At 44.0% G+C, this 24,106-nt stretch overlaps 1 protein-coding gene across 1 annotated transcript in view; it reads right to left on the bottom strand.

Moving 5' to 3' along the window:
• The window catches only part of HHAT (hedgehog acyltransferase), a 194,963-nt gene extending 172,168 nt beyond the window's left edge, over nt 1–22,795 (bottom strand). Inside the window, exon 1 of the mRNA XM_039697798.1 lies at nt 21,071–22,795. The gene's annotated coding sequence lies outside the window, so the exon portion shown is untranslated. The remainder of the gene's footprint in view (nt 1–21,070) is intronic.
• Nucleotides 22,796–24,106: the final 1,311 nt, after the last annotated feature.

Here is a 24,106-nt window from a genome sequence, read left to right as displayed (position 1 = left end):
AGCCAAAAGAACTCATGCACCCTACAACTCCTGCCCTAGGAAATATCATTTAAGGGAGAGTTGTGGAATTGAAATGGTCCAACTGCACAAGAAATGGTATCGTGAGTAAAAGCTGACAGAGTGGGTGTGTTTGCCAGCCATTGCTGAACTAAAGATAGAAAGCTTTACTTACGCATTGACCCAGAAGATCTGAATACATGAAAAGAAGGCATTTTCCACTGCCTGCAAAAGGAGAAATTCTGGAAGAAGGGCTTGATGCCAAATATTTTTCTAAGCTTGGTGTGTCAGAAGGGCTCTGGCAAGTGCCTTTAGAAAAACAGCTCATGTTTGCACATATTCACCAACCTTTTTGGGAGACAGTTTCTTCAGACTGCCAGTTGGGTTGTGCTTGGCACCTGAGACATTTTAATGGAAAATACAACATGTTTTTGTTGCTGTAGAAGGTGGTAAGGTTTACAAAGCTTATGTTTTGGTCTGAGGAAAAACAGTGGAAGTGCATGACTGGGGACTTCAAGTAGAAAGAGCTGACACTTCTGGCTGAAGCTAAGTAAGTAAAAGTATAAGCTCTCTCGAATGAGAATAACATACTTGTGAGAAAAATGAACACAGTAAGGAATACAAGCAGATTATACTACAGCTGAGAGCATCACAAACTTGCCTGGTTCAACTAACAAAGGAATGGAGTAAAGTTTTACTGGCATCATAAACTATATAAGGACATTTGTGCATAATTTAGCTTAAAAATAATGTTTCTGATTCACCTGGGAGTGCATCTCTTGCAGCTTTGATATCAGGAGTTCAGGTAGCTATTCAAGACTGGGCCACAGCCTATCACAAATACAACACTTTTTGAAAAGATAGGGATGTTTGCCTACACCTACATGAATATTTCTATACCAGGCTGCAACTTTGCACTAGGAAAGATGGGATTTTTTTTTTTAATGAGAAGCTGCAAAGCAATACAAACACAAACTTACCTTGACTAGAAGCAATGGTCTCAAGAATATCTTTCAGCAGTATGACAGCCCAAAGGTCCTCACACAACTTCCTTCCTAACACTATCAGAGTGCCCTGTTACCTCACATATCTGAGTGGTGGAACATGCCCTTGAGCTGTGACTTTGTGTCAGCTGTGCCAGCAGACAAGTTTCATGGGTTTACCTGTTGCTGTAATTTTTATGGTGGACTACTCTGATTTAAGGATTACACTCACTGATAAAGCCTTGTAATGAATACAGGGCCTTGTATGAATTGAGGTCTGAGAACTGCTTGGATTTGGATGGTAAAAAGGCTCAGGGCTACTGCAGTAAAAAGACCAGGAGACGTAGGAAAAGGCAATAGAAGGGAAAGTTCTATTAAGATCACTATGTGGATCTACTGTCATATGAAACTGAAATCTAACCAGGTTGCAGATTTTTATGCATAATGCAGCATCTGTCTTCACTGATCTCCTCATTTCCAATTTCACTTTAAAACACATGTCTAATCTGTTTGAATTCTCAGTTGCACAATCGCTGGGATACGTCTGGCAGACTGCTTCTAAGAAAGCCAAAAACCCAAGTATTGCCTCTATGGCGCCGGCAAGTTCCTCACGCAGTGCCCAAGGGCAGTGCCATGGATAACGCCAAAGCAAATAGCTGGAGAAGGGCTTTAACATTCTTTGTATAGATCAGCAACACATCCTTTGGTATCATTTGCTGTGGTCGCAATTGCAACTTCCTTTTTTTATGCAGTTGCAACACAGTTGATCTTTTGAATTTGTGGCTGTTGAGGAGGGATCCCCTCAGAAGTATTGGGGAAGAGAGCTGTGCAAACATTGAATTGCAAAGGAATGAGTCAGGGGTAATTTTACATGCACACTAAGTAATAGTGAAAACTTGAACTGGATATATCCTGATAACTATGTTTTCTAAAATAGGTTCCTTTCCCTAAGGGGAGAAAAACCCTAAATGGGAGGACCAGCTCTTTCACAGACACATGTTTAACAGCAGGAACCTAATTTACATACATAAGTATATTCATTATGCATCAACGATGCTTATAGCCTAATTCTCCAAGTTCAGCACACAAAACAATACCCAGTCATCAGATATCTCAAGACATGAGCTCCTATCCCCAGGCTAGATTACAAGTGTACACTGTTAAATACAACTTACAATACAGGAGGTGTGCAATACAGAGTACAATACAAGTGTACAATATAGGTGTATGTGTCCCATGAACAAAAAGGTCTTATCAATGAAAAATGACCATACACAGGAGAAAGACTATGAAACGGCATAGGCTGGGGATCCAGGTCCAGCAGCAGAAGGCTACAGCTGGCTTCTCTAAGACTTACTCTCCAGTAGTACTCATTCATCTGTAATGACTGAGAAGCACCGGACTTGCTTGCACTTTCAGACTTGCTCCAGAATGTGTTTTTCCTCCATCATAAGTCAATCATCACAGATACTGCATTAACATCAAGTTCTTAAAGAGGAAATCAGAGCAATCAAACCCTAAGTGCTTTTCCTTTCAACCCTCCACATGAGCTGTGAAAAGCCTTGGTTTCGCTTTCCAGCCTGCCTGACCACCGCCATCCCCAGCAGACATGAGCAATTTGTACAGCAGGTACACAAACAGGTCCTCACCATGCAACAGACTGCAAAAAGCCTCACCACCAAAGGTAGGACTTCTGGCCTTCAGCTCACAGCTGAGAATAAAACTGTACTAACAGGATTCTCCTCAAGTTTTCCTTGTCAAAGCTGAGGTCAGCCCACAAGAACTGCCTTGACACCTGCTCCGAGAAGTGCACCCGTGAGACTAGCTAGTACCACAAAAATTAGCTCTTCAGTGGAAGAAATGCCTGTTTGCCCAACACGTGGCAAATACTCCCAGAGCTTTCCTTCCAGCCTTCAAAATGTAACATACCACTTCATACTGAAGTGCTACATTTTCTATTTCCTTGCATTTGGTGAGCCTCATATGTCTTTTTTCAAACATGGCCTTTCTTTGCTGTACCCCAATAGCGAACATTTTGGAAGTGCTGCTAAACCATAACAGCATCCCCAAAATTAGTATGTTTCTTCTTGTTCTCACTTTTTTCCTGTGTCCTGTAAACTTAGTCTTAATCACAGATTATTTTTTTTTTCCTATATAACTATATTTGGACAGTAATAGATACTGCATATTTTATCCATGAGTAATTTTGTAAGGGGGGTTTTGAAAATCTTTGGACAAACTATTTTTAGTTAGCAGATGTTGATATGGCATATTCTTTATAATAGGTACTATGGCATATTTTTTCATAACAGGTACATTTCCACTACCATGTCTTTCATCCTAGGAAGTTGTCAAATTCTGTTTAAGGAAATATTGTGGGGGAATCCTGCATCTTTCTGCTAAAAGTGGTGGGTAATTATATCAACAAAGATAGTAAATGGATAGTCTACTTTTTCATAATATTTTCTCTTATAAGAGTAAAAACTTTACATCATCTAGGTCAGCATTTCCCATATGGCCAAAACACAATCCTGAAAATTCTGTGAATTGCTGAGGATATTAAACAGTCAAGATAAGATTACAGAGAAACAATGCAGCCATTTTGAGCTGAGCTTTCCCACAGTGAAAGGTTCAGTGAGGCCCAGCTGGTTGTTTTGACTTTAGACACTGACTCAGGGATAGGAAAGCTGGACACCAAGGGTGGAGCAGAGAAATTATTTGGCAGGCAAAAGGAAAAAATTAACCTTTTTCAGTCCACATGCTGTGTACTGCAACTACCAGTCACTGCAGGGTCTAAAACCAGTTAGCTTCCGTATAAATCTGGATTTAATAGCATGCAAGGGACTAAGATTCTGCATTTCTTCTCCACCTTTGTTTGCATTCTGTCTTAAACTGGAGGTCTGGAAGCAGCTTATATACAGTATGTATTTTAGGGGGCCCTATCCTGTTGAAATGTCTCAGTACGTTGGTAGAAACTACTGCTATTTTGTTTTCTTCCTTACACGGTATAGAATTTGCTCACTTCTGCTGCTTTCCTGCACAAAACATGCTGGGTTACACAGAGCTGCACTCACAAACAGGCACAAGCAGGCACACTGCTTGCAGATAATTTGACTGTTGCTCCTGGCTGGCTCTGGAGCGAGAGATGGGAGCAGAGGGGGAGAGCCGCCGCCGGGGAGGGAGGGCTGCGCGGGCAGGGCTGGCGCGCAGCCGGGAGCCCCGGCAGCCCTCGGGAGAGCGGGGCAGCTGCTGCGGCCCGGCCGGGGCTGCCGCGGGGAGAGCCGGCCAGCCCCGCCGTGCCCTCTCCGGCTGGAGAGCATCTGGGTGTCACAGCTGCGAGCATGGCTGCCGCTGTACCCCGGGACATGCCAGCGAGCAGGGGGCCAGCAGACACCTTGTCGCTGATTTATAGGCACCGCTTTGTTGTGCATTCCTGGTGCCTGCGGGATTCTGCTGACTTTACGCTTGCTTAACTCCCGCTAAGATCAGCAGCAACTTTGCCTTCATTGAGATCATAATCCCAGAGCCTCCAAGAGGGAATATCAACAGACAGTGCCAAACCACTTGGTATTCTGTGTTTAGAAGGCTGCACAGGCTGGTGTATACAGCAGAGGGGAGTAATTCAGGGTGTATTTATTGCTGTAGCGTGACTCTCACAGAGCCATCTAACCTCCTAGCGCGTTGGCTTGCCCAGCTGGGGAACACAGGCTGTGATGGGGGTCAATTCCCATTTGGAAAGCGTGTTGAGATGCTTCAGAGAGGCAAACAAATGTTTCTACAGAGTTATTGTTCTCTGAAGAGAATTATTACTTTTACAACTGAGAACTATCAGCTTTAAATGGAGATTTCTGTCTTAGCCTCTCTCTTCTTGCAAGTGAAGTATTTTTTTATACTGAGGAAGCCTCAAAGGCATTATTAGTAACATGTTTTCTTTCCTCTTTCTAAAATCCCACTTTTCAGTTTTCTTTCACTATCCCATCTCAGGTTAGTGACTACTGACAAATACTATCAACACATCTTGACAAAGAATAAAGTTCTGTCTAGAGCCATTTCACTCCCTCCAACATGTTGAACTAAGAAAGCTAAAGCAGAAGCGGGGGTGGGGGAAGAAAGAGAGAAATAAGAAACATTTCCAAACATAACATAAAAGGTCTTGCCTTAAGACCATGGATTTCCTTTTTGGTACTTTCAAAGAATGTGTCTTTAGTTCTCTTTGGCTGTGTGACCAACAGTTGTGGGGTGTGTCTGTGGTTTTCTTCTCTTCACAGTAACTCTATTGTTCAGAAACTGCAGCCAATTTATGGAAAGAGGTGGAATGTTTATGTAACTTACTTTGCTTTAGACAAGAAAAAAAAATTTTAAAAAAAAAGACTGGTGGAGGAAGGCCAGTCAAAACAGAATTTTTCTTCCTTTCTGGACACAGATGTTGGGAAGAAAAAAAAGCTTATTCTGTCTTCACATTAAGCTAAACAGCATTTCCATTTTTAGATGCTTTTTTAATTAAGTAGGTCAGAAAAACAAAATTAGGCATTAGATTAGATTAGTGCTATAATTTACTTGTTTCAAAATGTGCCATGTTTGAGAGTTACTCTGTTGACATGCTTACAACACCATAAACTGAGAAATAGATATATTAGGGTCAGATGATACCACTGTTGCCTAGACTGCTGTGTCCTAAACATATAGTTGGCAAGTACTGCTAGACTGCAGATGGCAAGTGTCTCTTCATAACTAGACTGGAGTTTCCTGCCATTTTCAAATTAGCTGAGCTACAAATATGCAAATTGCAAACCAAAACAAGGTAGCCAAAAGAACAAGTCTTCTTATTTATGTGTGCCCACTGCCTGTTCCGCAAAAGTGGACAAGTTAGCATCAGTGTGTTTCTGCCTTATTTAGCCAGTATCCTAATGCCTTGCTTGAACTCTGCTTTAACTGTAGTACCTATCCAAAAACTATAGGTCAAACTCATCTTTTCTAAATGGACAAAACTTCGATTTACTGAAAAGTTTTTCATTAAATATGGAGGATTTGTAAAGCTCATGGTATCCCTCCAGCAGACATTCAGGGGACTTTGTTAGGTTGGGCCTGACCTGAACCAGGCAGGTGCAACTCACCTGAAGACAGCAAATTTACATCAAAAGTATCTCAAGTGGGGTTTTGAATGTAAGAAACAATTTCCAGCCATCACTCAGCACCATCACAAAACATGTCCTCCTCAAATTTTAGTGCCACCAGCATGAAACCAAGTGGGCATGGAGCCAGGCTCTGCAGACACCACTACTGCCAGTACTGGCAGGACTGGGTTGCAGAGTCTAAAATCAAATTTTGGTCTTCATTTCAGACATACACACAGAAGTCTCACAAAAAAAACCAACATGGAAAATATTATAAATAGAAAACAGAATGGAATTAGGTGGCTCAAACGCCTGAGTGAATGCAGTGTTCTCTTAAGCCACAAAAAATACAGAGTTTGAGAGACACTGAGGAAGCTATCCCTGCCAAAATATTTCAGCTCTAACAGGGAGAACAGTTTCTGGAGGAAGACTTTGTTTCTATAATTATCTGGTTCTTTGCCTCACTGAGACCACCAGTTTATTGCACGTGGCCAATAAAGTTTTCTCCTGCGCCAGGAACATCCAAGAATTTCCACCTTTGTCTAGCACTCAGGTGGCACAAAACCCTTAACCTATTCCCAAACCCATAAGCATTTCAATTGCTCTGGAAGGCAGGGCTGCACCAGCACAAGTGAGGGATGGAAATTATTCCAGCAACATTATACAACTTGAAACCCCCACTCAAATATGCAGAGAGTTTATTTGACCCAACGGGCCACATCGAGCTGTGATTGCGTTACCTCCTCGCCAACTGCAACAGAATTGCACAAGCACGAGCAGAGGCTGGTCCAAAAACTAGTAATTTGCCATATGGAAGCTACTGAGCAGACATCTGCAGGACACTGGAAGTGCTTTTTTATATACAGTGCTGAGTGCTACAGTTGTGCATTCCACAGAGACTCAGTTTGCAGAGGGATAGAAATGAAACATTATTTAGGGTTCTGGTTTCTTGGCCTTGAAAACTGAAATCTGAAAACAATTAAAGCCCAGTGCCATACCAAATCAGTTATGCAGTCATTCCTGGATTTTCCCATGGAATTTTTACATAAGAATTGGGGTGAATTTGCTGCACACTTACACAGACACACAAAGAATTGTGCTGGTCAGAGGCAGACCAGCTTACAGATGAGTTTCAGGAGTTTTTGCAATTGCATGCAAAAATCAAAGGCATAAGGAAACACACTACTAAAGATTACTAGACATTTGATGACAGCTCACTCATTAAAAGCTCTATCATGCCTCACAGCTTGTCCCTGAGAGATGGTTTTCCACACCCTCCCATTCAGGCATTGCTTATCTTCTGTGTCACTGCAGATTTCCCTTTCTAGCCCACCTTGAAAACCCTTTCCATCCCAAAAACTAGGGCACTGGCAATAGCCTTTCCAACTCTCTTGGAACACCTTTCAGTCATGGCATTGCTGGGGGATGGAGCAAGCCCTGTCCTTTTTCAAGGAATGAGCAACCTTTGATGGTAGGTTGGCCGCTGTCCAGGAACACACAACGAAGAGGCTCCCTGCAGCTTTCTCAGCTCTTTGTGCCCGTGTAGCAGCTGGGCAAAATCTGGTCTCACAATGGTGTGTCTGTATTGACACCACCAAATCCAGTCCTAGTGGGACTAGGGAAACACCATCCAACTGAAGGTCAAGCTTTGAATTATAATGGTGCCCTCCAGTCTCTAGATATCTGAATCAGCTGCTTGCCCCTTCACTCAGAGCACTGTAGCTAATGTTTCTTTATCCCATTTAAAGTCTAATTGCCTTTAGAGAAGGGGATTTCTGTGATTCTTTCAGAAAAGTGAAACTTTTGCCTACACAAGAATGAAAAAGACAGCATATCCACCTGGCAAAAAAGTCAGGCAATCAAAAGTCACTTCAGTTTACCTTAAGTGCAGGAGACCTGATGAAAACTTCTTGTGAACACAGCTGTGCAAGTGAAGGTCTCTGATTATTTCCTGGTACCGTGTTAACACATTTGATTCTCTTCTCCAGCCCATGCATGAGTACCAAAACCCGTGGTAACACTCACCAGATTTAATGACAGATGTTACAAGTGACCTGTAGAAGAGTGTTGGAGTTACCTGGATGTGAGATGTGGACACAAAGCTGGGAAGCAGAGTCACCATGGTGGTCTTGGGGTGAGGGGGGGAACGGATCTTTTCCATTTTGAACCTTTTATGGTTAACTCAAAGCTTTTCTTTCATTGAACCAAATGTTGTCATAATTTTTACTGCATTAATCTCTAGAGTTCAAATCCCTTTTTTAACATGACACTTTGGATGTGACATGACAAGTGTTAATATTCATTATTCTACAAAGCTATAAATATCCTGAGGTATAGCAGCTCACTGCAAAGGACAAGACCAAAATTATTTCCTCAGCCCTGTGCTTGCATTCAGATCTGCATCACAGATACTGTTTTTCACTTACTGAAATGCTTCTCTTGCACTTATTTGGCACTAAAATTGACTCATGTACTTTGATTTTAATGGATACTTGTAAAGTTAAATTAAAATACTCAGTCAAACTTTCCAGTTCACAGTAGGCAACTTGCACACACACATTGACATTCAGCCTATACATCATTATCCTGTTGCAGTGCATGAAGAAAAACAGTCATTTCAGAAGCTGCTGGAGTTTCCCTACTGAATTTTTCCTACAGATGTTTTTTCTAGCAAGATCTTACTTGCAAAGTGTTTTCCCATCAGAGGCTTGCCAGGTTTTTGGGGCAATGCTGAACAAAGGTCTTACCACCTTTGTAACACAAAACAGTATTTAGTCTCTTTCATAAACTTGATAGCCTGTAAATCTGAGATGGTCCACACCCTCTGCATTCCTATGTCACATACTAACAGCCTCTTCCTTAATTACAAGGTGTGGCATTTCTGGACAAGAGACAGCTAATCCTCCAGACCAGTGTTATTTACATTTACCCTAGAATTTCCCCTTTATGCAAAGCTTTGGCTCTGAAACTGCCAAGGTTAAACCACCCTGACAAAACCTCTCGCTCATGGCCACACTTTGATGCCATTTTTAATTTCTAGTTTACTAATGATAAAGTAGAAGTGTTCTGAACATAAAGGACGCAGATCTAAAAGCTGGGAGGTATTTGGATCCAAGTTTGGTTCATGTTGGTATCTGTTACAAAACGCAACCATCTGCAAAACTTCAACAGCAGCCCAAGTTAAGGTGTTACTTTAAACCACGCTAACTGCAGCTGTCTTGATGAATCGTTAATTAGGAAGCAAAACCAGCAAAGCTCTCCGTTTCTTACGTAAAACACAGCCAGAAGACAGGCTGGTGAACAGCCTATTTGGTGCTTTCTGTCGCTGCAGGCGGGACAGCAGCAGTGCCCAGGTGTGGGCACAGGCTGTGGCAGGAGCCGGGGAGCCCCCGGCCCTGGGGGCTCAAAGAGGCGGGGAGCCCGGGCCCTGCCGTGCGGGGATGGTGGGCCCAGCCCTGCAAGGCCAGCCCGGCTCCCTGCCAGCCTCGCCGGCTCTGGGAGCTGCGACACACCTTGTCCGTGGCTGCTCAGGGCCGGAGAGGGCCCCTTTCCTCAGCAGGGCCGACACTCCTCCTGGGCCGGTGCCTGCCCCGTGCTGGGCCGTTTCCTCACCCCCGTCCAAGTCTGTCACCCACAGCGCTTCCCACATCCCACAGCTTCAGGAAATCCAACACGCCTCAGTCCCTGCCTTCCTCCAGGCACACATGCCTCTTCCCTGCCTTCCCCTGAAATACTCCTGTTCAAGAGCTCCTCTCTTGCTGCCATTTTTTCCACCCTGGGCAAAAAACTACCCTCCCTTCCTTGCCCCCAGATCTGAGAAATCCCCACTGACTGTTGGGGTACCCTGGGGTACAACAGCATGGGCAGCAACTGACCAGGAGAGCCAGAGAGGGACTGACTTGGTGGCAAGTTGTGACCTCTGAAGGACAAGGATTTCTGACCTTGTCCATGCACACAGTTGTCAAATGTCCCCCTCAAACATCCCTCTCCCCAGTGGACCCATCCCAGGGTACAGCTGAACTCCACAGACACGATGGTGACACCTCAAGGAAAGTGTGTGAGGAAAATTATAAGGCACCCTGCAGATACCCAGGTGTGAGAAGGAGGTGGCACAGGTGCCAAAGCAGAGATTCCTCTGTGGAGACACCCATGCAGCACTGCAGGTCATGGAGAGGACCCACACCAGAGCATGGGAATGAGGAAGAATGTGTGTCTGAGAGGAACTGTTCTAGACTAACCACAACTCTCATTTCCTACCCCCTGCACCATGTTATGAAGAAAGAGGCAGAGAAGTTGGGAGTGAAGTTGTGCCTGTGAAAAATGAGGGGGAGAAGGTACTGGTTTGTCTTATTTTTTCCCCTCACTATCCAATATATTGTAATAGATTATCAATTAATTGTCCCCATGTCAAATCTGCTATGCCTGTAAGAGTAACTGGTAGGTGATACTCCTGTTTTTATCTTGCCCCATGAGCTTTTCCTAATCTTATTTGCTCCCACCGACCTGTTGAGAAGGGGAGCAAGGGGATGGGTGGATGGGCATCTGACAGCTGACCATGGCTAGCCCACTGCAACCTGGTCAGCCCACTGCAATCCAAACTGGGCCAACAGCAGGAGAGGCAGAAGAGAGTAAGGACAAGAAGAGAACATTGCAGCCTGGACCTGACAGCCTGGACCTGGTGCTCCTGCTGCTTCCTGATGAATTGGGCCATTATCAGAGGATTGCCCTGGACACAGAGCCCCACTTCAACATGCACTCATCATGAGGTTGAATTTGTGGGTTTGGAAGTTAGTTAGTTGGCAAGAGGAAAGCTATCTCTGCCTCCTACTGTGAGACAACCTTCTTAAATAAGACAGGATATTTCCTGAAGCATTCCAGGAAACATCCACTGAAGAGAAAGATCATTAAAGAAATCAGGAATGGCACAGTACAATTGGTAAAATTGTATAAAGGCATCCCTTCTTGGCCTCAAAACAGTACAAAATATTGTGATGGGTTTTAGCTCACAACTTTTTCTAACCAGTGTATCTGTTGGCAGATGCTGCACTACTGCACCCCTCTGCCCTTTCTACCTAGGACTCCTTTAGCCTGACTTCCAATTCCACTGCTTAAGAATGCTAAGCAAGCACACAAACTGCCTCTTCTCCATGGCTGAACGCAGCAGAAAATGTATTAACAGAAAAAGAAGAAATGCCAGAAGAAGATCATCTCTGGACACAGCCCGTGCAAAATGTAACTTGCCATAACATAGCCCCAAAAGGCACTGTTCACAAAATACCCTGGCATGTTACAGCATCCACCCAGCTTGTGTAAAAGCTCTTTTATTGCTGATCTCAGTTTACTCTATTCCCAAGCATAACTGAATTTTGGGGTATTTTATGGGTCATCTGAACTCCCCACTAAGTGTTCTGGGCTATGATTAAGTCTTGGTAAGGCAAAGCTCTTCCTTTTTTTTTTTTTTTTCTTTTTTTTTCTTTCTTCTGTGTTTGCAGAGTTGCTTTCTAGCCTTTTATCAGATGATCTGCAGAAGCTGCAGAATGATGTGCAATACATGTCCTGAAGCAGTCCATAACCAACTGCTTATTCTTCCTCCTGGAGCCACCAACAATGAGTCAGGGGCTGGGGAACATGGACAGTATGATCAGCATTGCACTGTGTCTCAAAACACAGCTGCCTCAGCTCCCCCTGACCTCCCCTTTGCACCCAAAAAGCAGCATTGGCAAGAAAATGAATCTACATGCAAAACCAACTTGAAAGCTTCAGTTCATGAAGTTTCTGGATGAAAACAAAACCATCTGAACTCAAAATTACAGTCTTTACAAGCAAAATTGCTTCCTTCCTGTTCCTCTAGCTTCTCCTGCTTCCCATGCTTGACACAGTGAAAAACCTCATGAGAAGCTCATCTGTTCATACCCAGGAACAGCTCATGTTACGAATGTGCATAATGTGGATGCAAAATATCATCAAGACATTAGTACATTGTTAAATCACATCCTGTCATATCCACTGTGGAGCACAAAGTATCAACTTTTACGGAAAAACCTGGCTTCTTTATCTGTCCTGCATGGAGTGAACATGGAAAGCTAAGTTTGCAAGGGAAGTCAGAGTTACCCAATTTGTTTGTCAGGACCCTCTGGTAATATTTCAAGGAAAAGGGAGTTACTATTAAAAACATTCAGAAAGTTTTGGTTAAGAGCGGGGCAGGGCTCTTTGCTACTGTGGCTACATAAGGACTAGTGCATGCATATGGAAAAGGACTATCAGAGAGAAGATCAGGTTAAAGAAAACCAAAGGAAGAGTGATGTGAAGCAGGTGGTGAAATAAAGGAGGTAATGAGAAGTTACTTGTCCATGACTGAAGTCAGAGAAGGAAGGCAGCAAATTTCAGAGAAATATGTTTCAATTCATGACCCAATTCTGTGACCCAGTACATTTCTCTTCCCCCTCTATGTCCTTTCAGTCCACTGTTGGCAGCCCTTTTGCCATCACCACATTCTCCAATTTACAGGCAACATCCAGCAATGAGCCTTTGATTAGGAGGAACAGCAGTGCTACTTGCTTTCCCTTGCACCTGCTCCACAGCTGAGGAAGAGCAACAGTGAACAGCTCATCTGACAGTTCATTGCTTGGGAACCCATCAGCCCAAAACACACTCTTATTTCTGGGATATGCTAAAAGTTTACAGCCAGCAGAGTGATGTAAAAAGTAATTCCAGAAGTAATTGTGTGCAAGCCTACATAGTACCATGGGGTTGCTTACATCCATAGATCCATAATCGTCTTTCAGAATGAGAAAACCAAATTACTAGATCACAGCTGCTCCTACCTCCTCAATGCTTTGCAGGTCACAAATCAGAGGTAGCATTTTCTGTAGCTCCAAATGGTCTGAACTCTCTTCTGGCCACCTCTATCTTCATTGCACCCAAAACCCAACCTCTACATTTGAAATGGTGGGGGAAAGATGTAAGGGGAAAAAAGCATAAGGAAAAAACAGCCTCCATTCACACCCTTACATTCAAAAGTCCAAAGCTTTGCAACTGCTGGTTGCTGTCACTCCTCTGAGAAAAGCACCCATCTCTGATTCACTATCTATATTTCTTGGCAGCAGCTACTACAGTGGCACAAGACAGAAACAAAGAAGCTGTGTTTCATATCTGCCCATTGTAGAGACACAAAATTTGGACCTAGATCTAAATTTCTGCCTGCAAAATTATGGCTCCAAGCCCACTGGCTGGTGTAATTTTGGATAAAAACTCCTATATTTGTCCTCTTCTAGAGAGTACAGAATTTTCACTAGTTACATAGAGGCTTAACAAATAGTCAGAGCAGAGATTTCACAATGAATATGTGATGATTAACTGTAGGATCACAGAGATTAAAATGGAAAAGAACTATTAGATCATTGCAGCCCTATGGCAGTTGCAGAATTGTTTGCTGTAGTGCCTCTCTTCCAGCACCTTGTTCAGGCTAGTTGAGTGGCTCAAATAAAGGCTCTTCCAGTTTGTTTTTTTTTCTGGAGGCTGTTCCAACATTGTAGCAGATCTTGCTGATATTTACTTAATTTTATCTTGCTCCATTCTATAGCCAAGAGCCATCTTAAATAGTCCTCTTTCCCACTGTGTCTTTGTGTTGCTGTTTTCCACCCTTATGTCACTTCATAAATTCACATCTGTTTTTCTGTTTTCATTTCCCAAGATCAAGATCAGCAGAGACTAAATAGCACACTTCCATGTATGCTATGCCCTCTCCAACTGTTGTTAAATCAATCCAGTCTTTCTTTGAGAGATGACATTGAATTTCTGCTGTTTGACTGAGCATGATGTTTCCAGCTCAAGAGGACCCACCAATTAATGAAATATAAAGATACAAGAAAGGCCTTCTTGAGCTACTCGTCTTTGACACTTAGTACAGCAGGACGCAGATGCAGACTCAACCTGAGGCTGCATGATGACTTCAGGTCAGTTCCTGCTCTGACTTGGATCCCTGAGTTTTTTGCTCTGCATCCCCAGCTTAGGCGTAAAGCACCTCAGCTGGTGCTGATGAAAGGAAGTTTGATTCAGTCATAATGTACAAAGTAGCACACTGCCTTTAACTCCAACAGACCAAGGCCAGGAAAAATACGTTCCTCTCTTGAAGTCACGTTAATGGAAGATTTTCTGCTGGATCAGGATCAAACACTACAAGGTAGACATTGTCTAATACAGAGAAGGATGTGGCTGAACAAATGCCAGAGTGAACAGTCCTAATGACCCTCGTGTTAAGGAGCCCAGAGACAAGACAGAACAAGGCCAGGGCTCCAGGAAACAGCCCAGCACAGAATGTGTGCACACATGTGCATGTTCTCTGACAAGCTACACCCAGCCTCCCTCCGGCACACCAAACAGAGCCTCCCGCTGCCTGCGGGCAGGCGGCTTCGCAGAGGTTTCAGGTTCCCACTCAGAGCAAATGACGGTGTAGCAGCTACACACACAGCTTTAATTCCGAAAGCCACCACAGATGTGAGTGCCTGGTGTTGATCCCAGCACTTCTAAATTTTCTGAATTCCCTGCTTACTGAAGGGTGAAATTAGACTCACGCTCACAACTTCCAGCTTGTGGAAAGCAGCTCGGAGCAGGTAGCGGAGGGTATGGTGCACAGACAATAAAAGATGATGGTTGTGGGTGCACAGAAATATATTCCAGACTTTGTTGTAGTAAAGTTCAGACTGGGAATTTGCATATGGAAATTCTTTATGAAGGTATTCTCATTAACAACCTCAATTGCACTCTTAAGAGATTACAGCAGTTAGGGAGAGGTAAATGAGCTCTGTCAAAACAGGAACAGCTCTAAGTGATTCCCCCAAAGCAGGATCAGGGCATGCACTGTGGCAGACTTCCTCCATATTTTGGCACTGGCTAAGCAAATTTTGGAGGTGTTTCTCTTCTGCTTCAAAGCAAAAAGTCTGACAGCAGTTCTTGTCCAACGATGTAGAGTCTGAAAGAATTTGAGTCAAAGCAGTGTTGATGGAAAGCAAAAAAAAAAAAAAAAGTGTTAGGCTGTAGTTCAGACACCACAAATCATCTCCATTTCCCAGGTTCCAAGGCACGGTAGATGCCCCTTAACAGCATCTGAGCATCAGAGAGAATTTAGGATGAGCAGAACCAGGGGCAGGAGGGCTGATGCATGGGGTCACCTGCAGCAGAGGGCTTTGCCAAAGATGCAGCTTCCTGACAGAGCAATCAGCTTTGGATGCTGTGTAGCTGCAGTTCTGGGAGCCTTAGCAAGCCTGCAGCTCTTCTTCAGACAACCATATAAGAACTATAAGGCAGCTGTTTCTCCCCCCGTAAGTCTCATTCAAACATAAGCAGATATTTCAAGCAGAATCCTCATGTCTCAGAATCCTCAGGCAAGTCAGATTGCAGGACAAATGGAACAGTCAGAGAAGACCACTTAGGCACACATGAGGCTGGACACAGAGATCCTTCATAATGTACAGACTTGGCAATCACCAAGCAGTTCCAAATATTTACCAAGCCTTGGAGGTGCAAGAAGATGCATATAGATATACCTACCATAAAATCCACACACAAAACTCTCTGGTTTTTCTAATCTCCTGTTTCTCAAGGAAGGTTTTTCATACCTTACAAACCTCTGCAGTACTGGCCTGCAGGAAGTACAGTGGGTCTGGCAAGCATCAAGGGTTTATAGCACTGCAGCCAACTGCTTTCCCTGACCTCAAAAACTTTTCAATCCTGCTCAATTTCTGTTTCTTCAGTTAATCCCTGCAAGGAGGAAATAACTACATGGGTGTCCCGGTGTGGTACGTGGCCCAGCAGATCTCTGACAAGCCTTGCCCAGTCTCCCCCCTGTGCCACATTACTGATATCACTTGAGGTGTACATGCCTTCCTCTGCTCAGTCTGACAATACTCCATGCTTTGCTTAAATTGACCACACTTCTTATGAAAGGGTAAAGTTAGGATAAGAGAAGTCATAGAACCTGTTTCTCCATCTAAGTACTGTGAGCTGCAGGAAATGGGCGCTGTAGATGGATGTGGCTGATGAAGCTACATGGTTGTTGTAGAAAGGAACAACAGAGTTTCTGAAGTGCTAGAAACAGGCTGAGAGGAAACAGACCTGATGGTGCCTCTATAAGACTCAGAGCAACTACCATTGCAGAGCTGAGGAAAGAGATTTTGCACATGTGGGACACACTGTATTTATCATGAACAAAGAAGACTGTACCAGGGTGTGTGGCTGTACACTGTGAGGACAGAACTAAAGCCCTGTGGCTTCCACACCTGCCAGGAGCTTAGTTGAGATTTTTGTTTTTTTCAACTCTTGTTTTTTAACATTTCATCAGTGCTTATGTGTGGTGTTTTATGCTCTCAGGCTGCAAAGAAGCAGTCTTTGCTTTTTAAAAAAAAAAAAAACCAAAAAAAACCACAAAACAAAAAACACAACCATGTCAAAGAACCCAAAACCCCACCCCAAAAACCCAAACCCAACAGTCTGCTGAATTTTTTCCCCCTGAAATGGATGAATGCAAAGTATCACCCAATGACACTCCCTACCTCTGAATCCATCAGCACCCTTTGTGTTTCCATGGACATATTTTCCTTATAAAATCCAGTTCTGTCTTCTCTGCTGCTATGTAAAGGCTCAAACAAATGTCAGAAAACTGACTGACAGACTGTACAGGCAAAGCAGAGAACCTGATTGTATTCAGGGCTGTCAAGTGCACCAAGTAAACAAAAGAATAGATCTGTGTAATTTTTTCTCACCAGTCTCTTTCAAATACAACTCTTGTTTTAGACATTGCTTGTGAAGGAAAGCACAACACAATGTCAGTGTGGTTTAAATGTACAAAGTCTCATTCGTTTTGACAAATTTGTTTCTCTGATAAATTTTGTTATCACAATCACAACCATAAAGCCTGAACAACATTGTGTCCTTAGTAACTGTTTGAAAGTTTTTGCTTCCTAAACTTCCACAACCTTTTAAGAACCATCAAGTGCTATTGCAGTGCTCTGGTCTTGTCCTCTAAGCCTACCTCTAGCTCTTCCCTCAAGTTACCTCAGGCAGAGGCACAGCAGCCTCTCTATCTCATGTACAAACAGGACAGAACACTAGGATCTTCCAGGGTCTTTGCTCAATTTGCAGCTCCTTGCTTGATGAGTCATTGCAAATACACATATCTGGGTAAAGTACATCCAGGTTTTACAGAAATCACTACCACTACGGCTGGAGCTTTCAGCTCCCTGCTGCAATACAGGCTGTCTGCAGGGCTGACAGAGCCGCCCTCCTAGGATGAGATTTACTCTCCTGCCCTACCAGGGATCCTCAATCCAAAGGAGCAAGAGAAAGAGTTGCATATGCGGGTTAGATTTTAAATCCCTCTTGCTGACAGCATGATGCAGCTGCGCGCTGCAAGCACGTCTGACAGATATTGGACCCAGGGGAGGATCAGCTCTGAAAAACCTTCCCTGGGAAATTTTTGCTCCTTTTACTTCATTCTCTGCATTTCTTCTAACTCCCAGGATGGGTAATTTTCCTCAGCAAAAGAAACAGTCAAAATGGGGGGGAAAAGGGAGGAGAAAAATATGCTGCAGTGAGTGGGCAGCTGGGCAGGCACGGTGGGTGTAAGTTTACTTCCCAATGGGCCAGGGAAGGAACCACGGGCTTTGCAAATGCCACAGCCCGTTGTAGGCGCCATCCAGCCTCTGCCGTGGGGCAGTAATAGACACGTGGGACAGATTTGCTGTGAGCAAGACAGGAGGACAGGGCACAACACCTGGGAGCTCCCAGGGGAGGCACCTGGACAGGTAAAGGAGCTTTCTGCAGCGCTCATAACCTCTTGTGCAACTAAACCCGTACAGATCGCCAACGCCCCCGCAGCACAGCTTTGCTGTTTGCCAACAATGAAAACAGCAAAACACCAAGTACTTGCACCCCCAGCCTTCTCCTTGGTAACCCAGCACCTCTGGGCTGGGAGGGGCAGAAAGCGGCTGCTGGGCTGCCTGGTCATCGCCACCTCAGTCCATCAGCTCCTGTGTGCCGGGAAGAACTCGCCCTGCATCCCCCTCAGAACCTGCCACCCCCACCAGGCGGGGAGAGCGGCTCTCCCTGGCCACGCATTCCCAACAGCCGCAAGGACAGCCACTGGCACTCGCAGTACGGCTGTGCCTAGAACGCTGAGGGGGCTCTACATTTGCAGTCAGAGTATTCAAATTATTTTCACGTTAAAGGCTGAGTTCTTTTTCAGTTTGTATTTTTCCATTTCTACCCGGAATTCAGATTTATGTAGCATGTAACCGAAGGAGTGAAGGTATGTGAAGGCTCCAAATGCACAATGCAATACTATAATATAGCTCTTTGTTATGCTAATTATTTCTTCCCAGCTGCTCCTGCAATGAGAGCCAGCCCGACCTATCAAAGGGGAACAAAACCTCCAGGCAAGCTTTCAGTTGCAAGGTCCCCTTACCTCTGTGCTCGAGGGGCTGCAGCTATTCTGGCACCAGTAAACCAAGCCGAGAAGTGAAACAAAACAATTTAATATTGCAGCTCCACTGTTGCTGGGAACATGAGCTAGGAAATAAAAAGTGATACCCTCTTGACAGTCAGGTTGCTATGATTTACATTTTTCTCTCAGGTACCATCCCCCTCCACATGCATCTTCTCAGCACTTCTGTGCAAAGGGGAAAAATGAGGCAGTGTAGGAAAACATCCAGTCAAAGCTCAGAGGCTCTGCCGAGGTTCTGATTTTGGCACCCACCAGGGTAGGGCTGTGTGATCATGAAGGATTTTTAGTGCATGGGTGTCAGATTCATGATAGCCAGAAAATTCTGGGGTTGCATTATATAAATTGAAGTTCCCAAATAATAGTAGTTTTTTCAAAAAGGTTTCCTCTATTCACAATTAAAAGAATAAAATTATCAGCCTGGTTGCCTTTCCATTATTTATGATGATAGTCAGTTAAAAGACAGTTTGTCATGTCCCTGTGTTTCTAGACCCTAGAAATATGGATACTGATAGCATATAGAAATATTCAAAGGGGAAAAAGGAGCTTTGGCAGCTGGAAGGTTACTACTGGGGTCCACCAGCAGCTTGAGAGGCTCAGAGGATCACTGGGAAGGGAGGGCAAGCTTGATAGCTGAGTGCCTTATTTATAATGGTCACCGGTGAAATACCTCAAAGGCTGACATTACACTGTCATCTTTAAGCCTCAGTATTAGCAAACAGGCGCTTCCAATGGGTGGATAAATTCATACAATGAAAATCCTTGTCTCAGCCTGCATGCAGAGTAAGGAAAGTGATCTGACAGTAGCTTATGCCCTACTTGTATTTTAAGATTTTCTTCATGCCTGTGATGCTTATACAGGTTATTTTAAACTTTCTGTATTGGAGCAATCTTTCAATGGATATACAGGATTGCATTAACACTGTGTGCCTTACTTCTTCCTGAAAAGACAAAATGAGATTTGTCATCATGCCAGTTAGTCTGCTGGTAAGCCAGAAACCAATCTGTTACACAGAGGAAGGGGTCAAAGAAGGAATAATACATATTCAGCCTCCACAGGTAAAACATAGGCTGCTCAAGATTTACACAATTAGTCAAATTTTATTTTCAGGCTAATGCTAATTACAATACTAACAGTAATTGGGAAATGCTTTAGCAATACTTGTTGAGACTCACAGAAGATAAGTTTGAAGAAAACGATGCTGAAAGAACATTATACTTAGAATGTAGCAACACTTAGATTTATGTTCACTGTCTGATGGTTTGTAAGAACGATAAAGGACAACTGCATTTCGAGCCAAACCCACACTACTGTACTCAAAGAAGTAATTGGCCCCATGGCAGCCGTATCACTAAAGAGGATGAGGAGTCTGGTTAGTGGGACCTGCTCATAGACCAAAGTACAGAGGATTTTGCCCTGAAAAAGCAATGGATGGAGTGTGAAAAAATAATTACAAGGGCTTTTAGCATTTATGAAGGAATAGAGCACAGATTTTACACATACACTGAGAGACAAACCATTTTGGAGTTTGAGAATAAAACTGGATTTGAAAACAATCTGCTGCACAACGTCAACTCCCACTGGCAGAGATTTTTCCTTACTAAAAGAAGTAAATACAGACTAGCCAGTCCCACAAAATGTGGGGTGGAAGAGGTGGAAGAGAGGGATTGTCTTTCAAAACTTACTCTGATTAAGAAAATGAGGAAAAGACAAAACCAATAATAACCAAAGGTGTGGGTGGTTAGCTTAGAAATTTTTGGCACAATTTCTCGAAAAATCAATAGCACATCATCATCTCATGCCAGCTAAGGGTCTCATGACCCATCACCCAGCTGCAAAAATCTCTGAAATACCAGCCAGCAAACTGCTAGAGACCATTGACACCAGTCATAGTTCACGAGGGAAAATACTGTATTTGAAATAGAAGGCAGTGAGGGGATGGTAGAAGGATGTTGTGGGATCCCTCTGAGCTTGCTGAGCACAGCTGTGGCAGCTACAGGCCACAGTATCATGGAGGAGAGAAGACCACCAGCTACTGACAGTCCATCATCCTCCTCTGCAAGGACCTGAGCGGTTTCAGGAGGCAGACACAGACCCCCCCACACAGAATGATGAGCCTAGTGGGGTATTCCACAGGGAAAGCACCACTGCAGGAGGTAGCTGTAAATGGACTGACCTTGAGCAGACAGACCATTTATTGTCTTGCTGCAATCCCAATATGACAGAATAAATGCCCTCCACACTACACTGGAGAGTGATGCTGGATTAATTCATAAGAATTACTAGCTATAGAAGATGAGTTACTTTTCAAATTCAGTATCTCTCTGCTTTGGGGTCTTTCATTGGTGTTTGGGGTTGGTGTTTTCTGCTTGTGCATACTTCTGAGTGTACACACACCACCCATCTATGGCTCCTCCTCACACAACCTGCATTCCTCAGCAAGGGGAACTTGAGCAATAAAAGAAGTTAAAACATTTACCTTCCCGGCCTTTCAGCTGGAGCTGGTGAAAAAGCTTTGCATACTCTGCACCACTTCTGCAAAGCCAAGGAACTGAAACTCCACTTTCCCCCAGGTGCACTCCCTTCCTGGCAGTGATTTAAAGACTAGGAAGAACAACAATAGGCCAACTACAGCTCCAAAGGCAATTGCTTTCACATGATTATTACCCTGGAGTTTTATCTAACCTTCCACACCTGACCCAAGGCCCCTTGGAAGGCCTCTGACCCAGCATAGTAAACTTAGTCTGGTCTTAGAGCCACAGCTGCTTTGCTTCATGTTGTTTGGAGTCCAGAAAATGAAGGTCTCCTCCTAACACACCTCAGCCCCAGGGCTGGTTCATGTTCAGCCCCCAGAGTGGACTGGTTGGCTGGGTACTCCTCGTTTGTGCAGCCTTAAGCTGAGCAGGATTAGCTGCTGCAAAGGCACTCGGCACCCAGCCACGGCTGTGTTTACATTAGAGAAAATGGACCTCACAGAGACAGTTTGCAAACACCACAAGACGAACTTTTGTAAACTCCCTTGGTTTAGTCATCTTTCCCCATCTGTCAGAGAAGTTTAAGTGAGATTGAAAAAACACAGGAAATTACTGTGTATTCCAAGTAGTTGTGACTGAGCGGCTTGGCTGTTATATGGGATGTGGAAGATTCGCATCTCCTAACATTTCCAGCAGGATCCTTTGAAACACTTTCCTGGCTATGGTATTTTAACAGGCTCTGCGCACCCTGCCAGGAAAAACCTCTGGGGTGCTTCGTGCAGCTGTAGAAAAGCTCATACCAGTACTGAGGAGCCCAAATGGTGACCTCCAGAAAGCAAGGGCAGCCCCTGTCTTAGAGGTTGCGAAGCAAGGGATGGACAATGTAAAAGGTCAGGTCCCTTTGGGAGGCCTGCCTGTGAGAGTTGCATTCATTGAGTACAACACCAGATGAAATCCTTTACCTCACAGCAGTTTAAACCTTTCCCTGATGTGACTGACTCATTTGGTTTTGGGGTTTTTTTGTGATAAAACTTAAGAAAATAATGAGGTTCCTGGCATGAGTAAGCAGCCATTGCACTTGCTACACCTCTCGCTACACCTTTAGCTCAAGAAGGCAATGAAAGGACACAAGTCAAATGCAGGCTAGACATCACATTCACCTCTTTCTATGCTTCAGCCATAACTCTCTTATCACCAGATCACTCCGTAGTGGCAATCTGAGCTACAGGCAGCTGGAAAAGTCATTTAGGTGAGGGGGGGGTCACAACTGGCACAAGGCTCCAGAGGGACCACAGAGCAGCCACCTGGTTCCTTTGTTTAAATAGCACCTTAGCTCATGCTGTGGCTCTGGATCAGCTCCCTGCTTCCCCTGCACAAACCCGAAGGGTGGTGGCACACACCGTAGCACCCTGGCAGTGTGTCATGGTCATCATGATGGTAAGACACAAAAGGACAGATGGTAGATGAGGGGTGTAAAAGGAGGATGGAGGGCATGCAGGAAGGTGAAATGTGAAAAAAGTCTCTGCCACAATTTTGCTCAGGGGCGTAACACATTCAGGACTGAAAGAAGCACTTCATTTCTGTGGCTCAGGCTGTGGCTGTTTTCCCTGCAGAACCAGCTGCTCTGCTGGCACTGCACATCACTGCCAGCTGAGGCTGTCTGAGTGCTGAGGATGCTTCAGTACCCATGTTAAGCTGTTTCAACAGATTAGCTAATACAGTAAAAATAGTAAAATTTTACCAAAAGTAGTGAGTATACATGAAGCACAATGATATTATGCCACGTGCTTTGAAAAAGAAACATGACTTTTTAAACCCAAATGAACTTTGCATTTCCAAGTGAAATGTATTACCTAGATCCTGAAGATAAAATGACACTTCTGTTCCTAGCGACAACAAAATTGATGTGACAACAGAAACATTTTTTTCTGTTGCTGTTTGGCATGTGCTGAAAGGCACAGTACTTTATAGTCATACATTCTAGGAGCAAAGTGTCTTATGATAGAGAGAAAAACAATCTTCCTAGAGAGAAGCGCTTCTGTCCAGCTCTATCTGGCAGGTAGGCCAGGATCAAGTTCAGGAGCATTCATTTAACAATTATGTGGGGAACATATGGATGAAAAGCATTGAAATAATCTTGTAAAAGAACTATTTCTTGAAAATTTTTGATACTAGCAAAATGTCCTTAACACTGGAGTGTGCAGTGGGGAAAAGGCCTATAAGACTTACAGACTTCACATGCCATAAATCAAATTGAATTTGAGTCCATTCAGTCTAGCCCAGGATGGAGATCCTATCAAGGTCTATTGCTTTTCTGGGGATGGGACAAGGGTGTTTCCACCTCTCTTTTCTAATGTGGAATACCTCTGTCTCTTGTAAGGCCAGCAGTGGACTCCTGACTCCAACACATCTAGTTTCGGTATTTGCTATTATTTTGTGAGGCAAGGTCCAGAGAAAGGCATAAAGCCCCACTCATCTGTGAGCCAACTTTCATTAGATGGCATTTCCTCCCTTATAGACCCTGATGACAATAAGACTGTCTAGAGCTGTAACAGGTTAATTTCCAGATTAACCTATTAATCTTTAGTCTCTGGAACTAAAGAAGCCATTATAGAGGCCAGAGTAGACAAAGATCTGCTGATCCATCACTTCAGCTTGTGCAAATTGAACTGAGAAGCCTCTGCAATAGGTTATGTGTGCAGGCTTGTTCTGGAAGACCAAGGAGCCCTTTAGGGTCAAAAAGCTTTCAGCTCCCCAAAAGTGTTAGCTGATTTGTGGTTTGGGCAGCATTTGGCCAGGTGTTTTCCTTGGCTGTATGTGCAAGTGTACAGAGAATCAGTTGCTTCTCAGTGCACCTTCAGACTGTCCTAAATGCTCCTGAAACCCTGGCAAGGCTGAGCTGCCTCACAGACCCAGCCTGAAGTGCACAGTCAACTGCTGTGCAATCTCTAGAGCAGGGAGCAGTTTGATTAAGCGGCGCTTTCTTTGGTGAGGGAGGGGAACATAGGGGAAAGGACCCAGTAGCCATTGGAGATGTAAAA

Source organism: Passer montanus, unplaced genomic scaffold (genome assembly GCF_014805655.1).
Source record: "Passer montanus isolate IOZ18808 unplaced genomic scaffold, ASM1480565v1 scaffold12, whole genome shotgun sequence".
Lineage (NCBI taxonomy): Eukaryota > Metazoa > Chordata > Aves > Passeriformes > Passeridae > Passer > Passer montanus.
The sequence above is the reverse complement of the archived record's forward strand: the minus strand, read 5'-3'. Positions and strand labels throughout refer to the sequence as shown.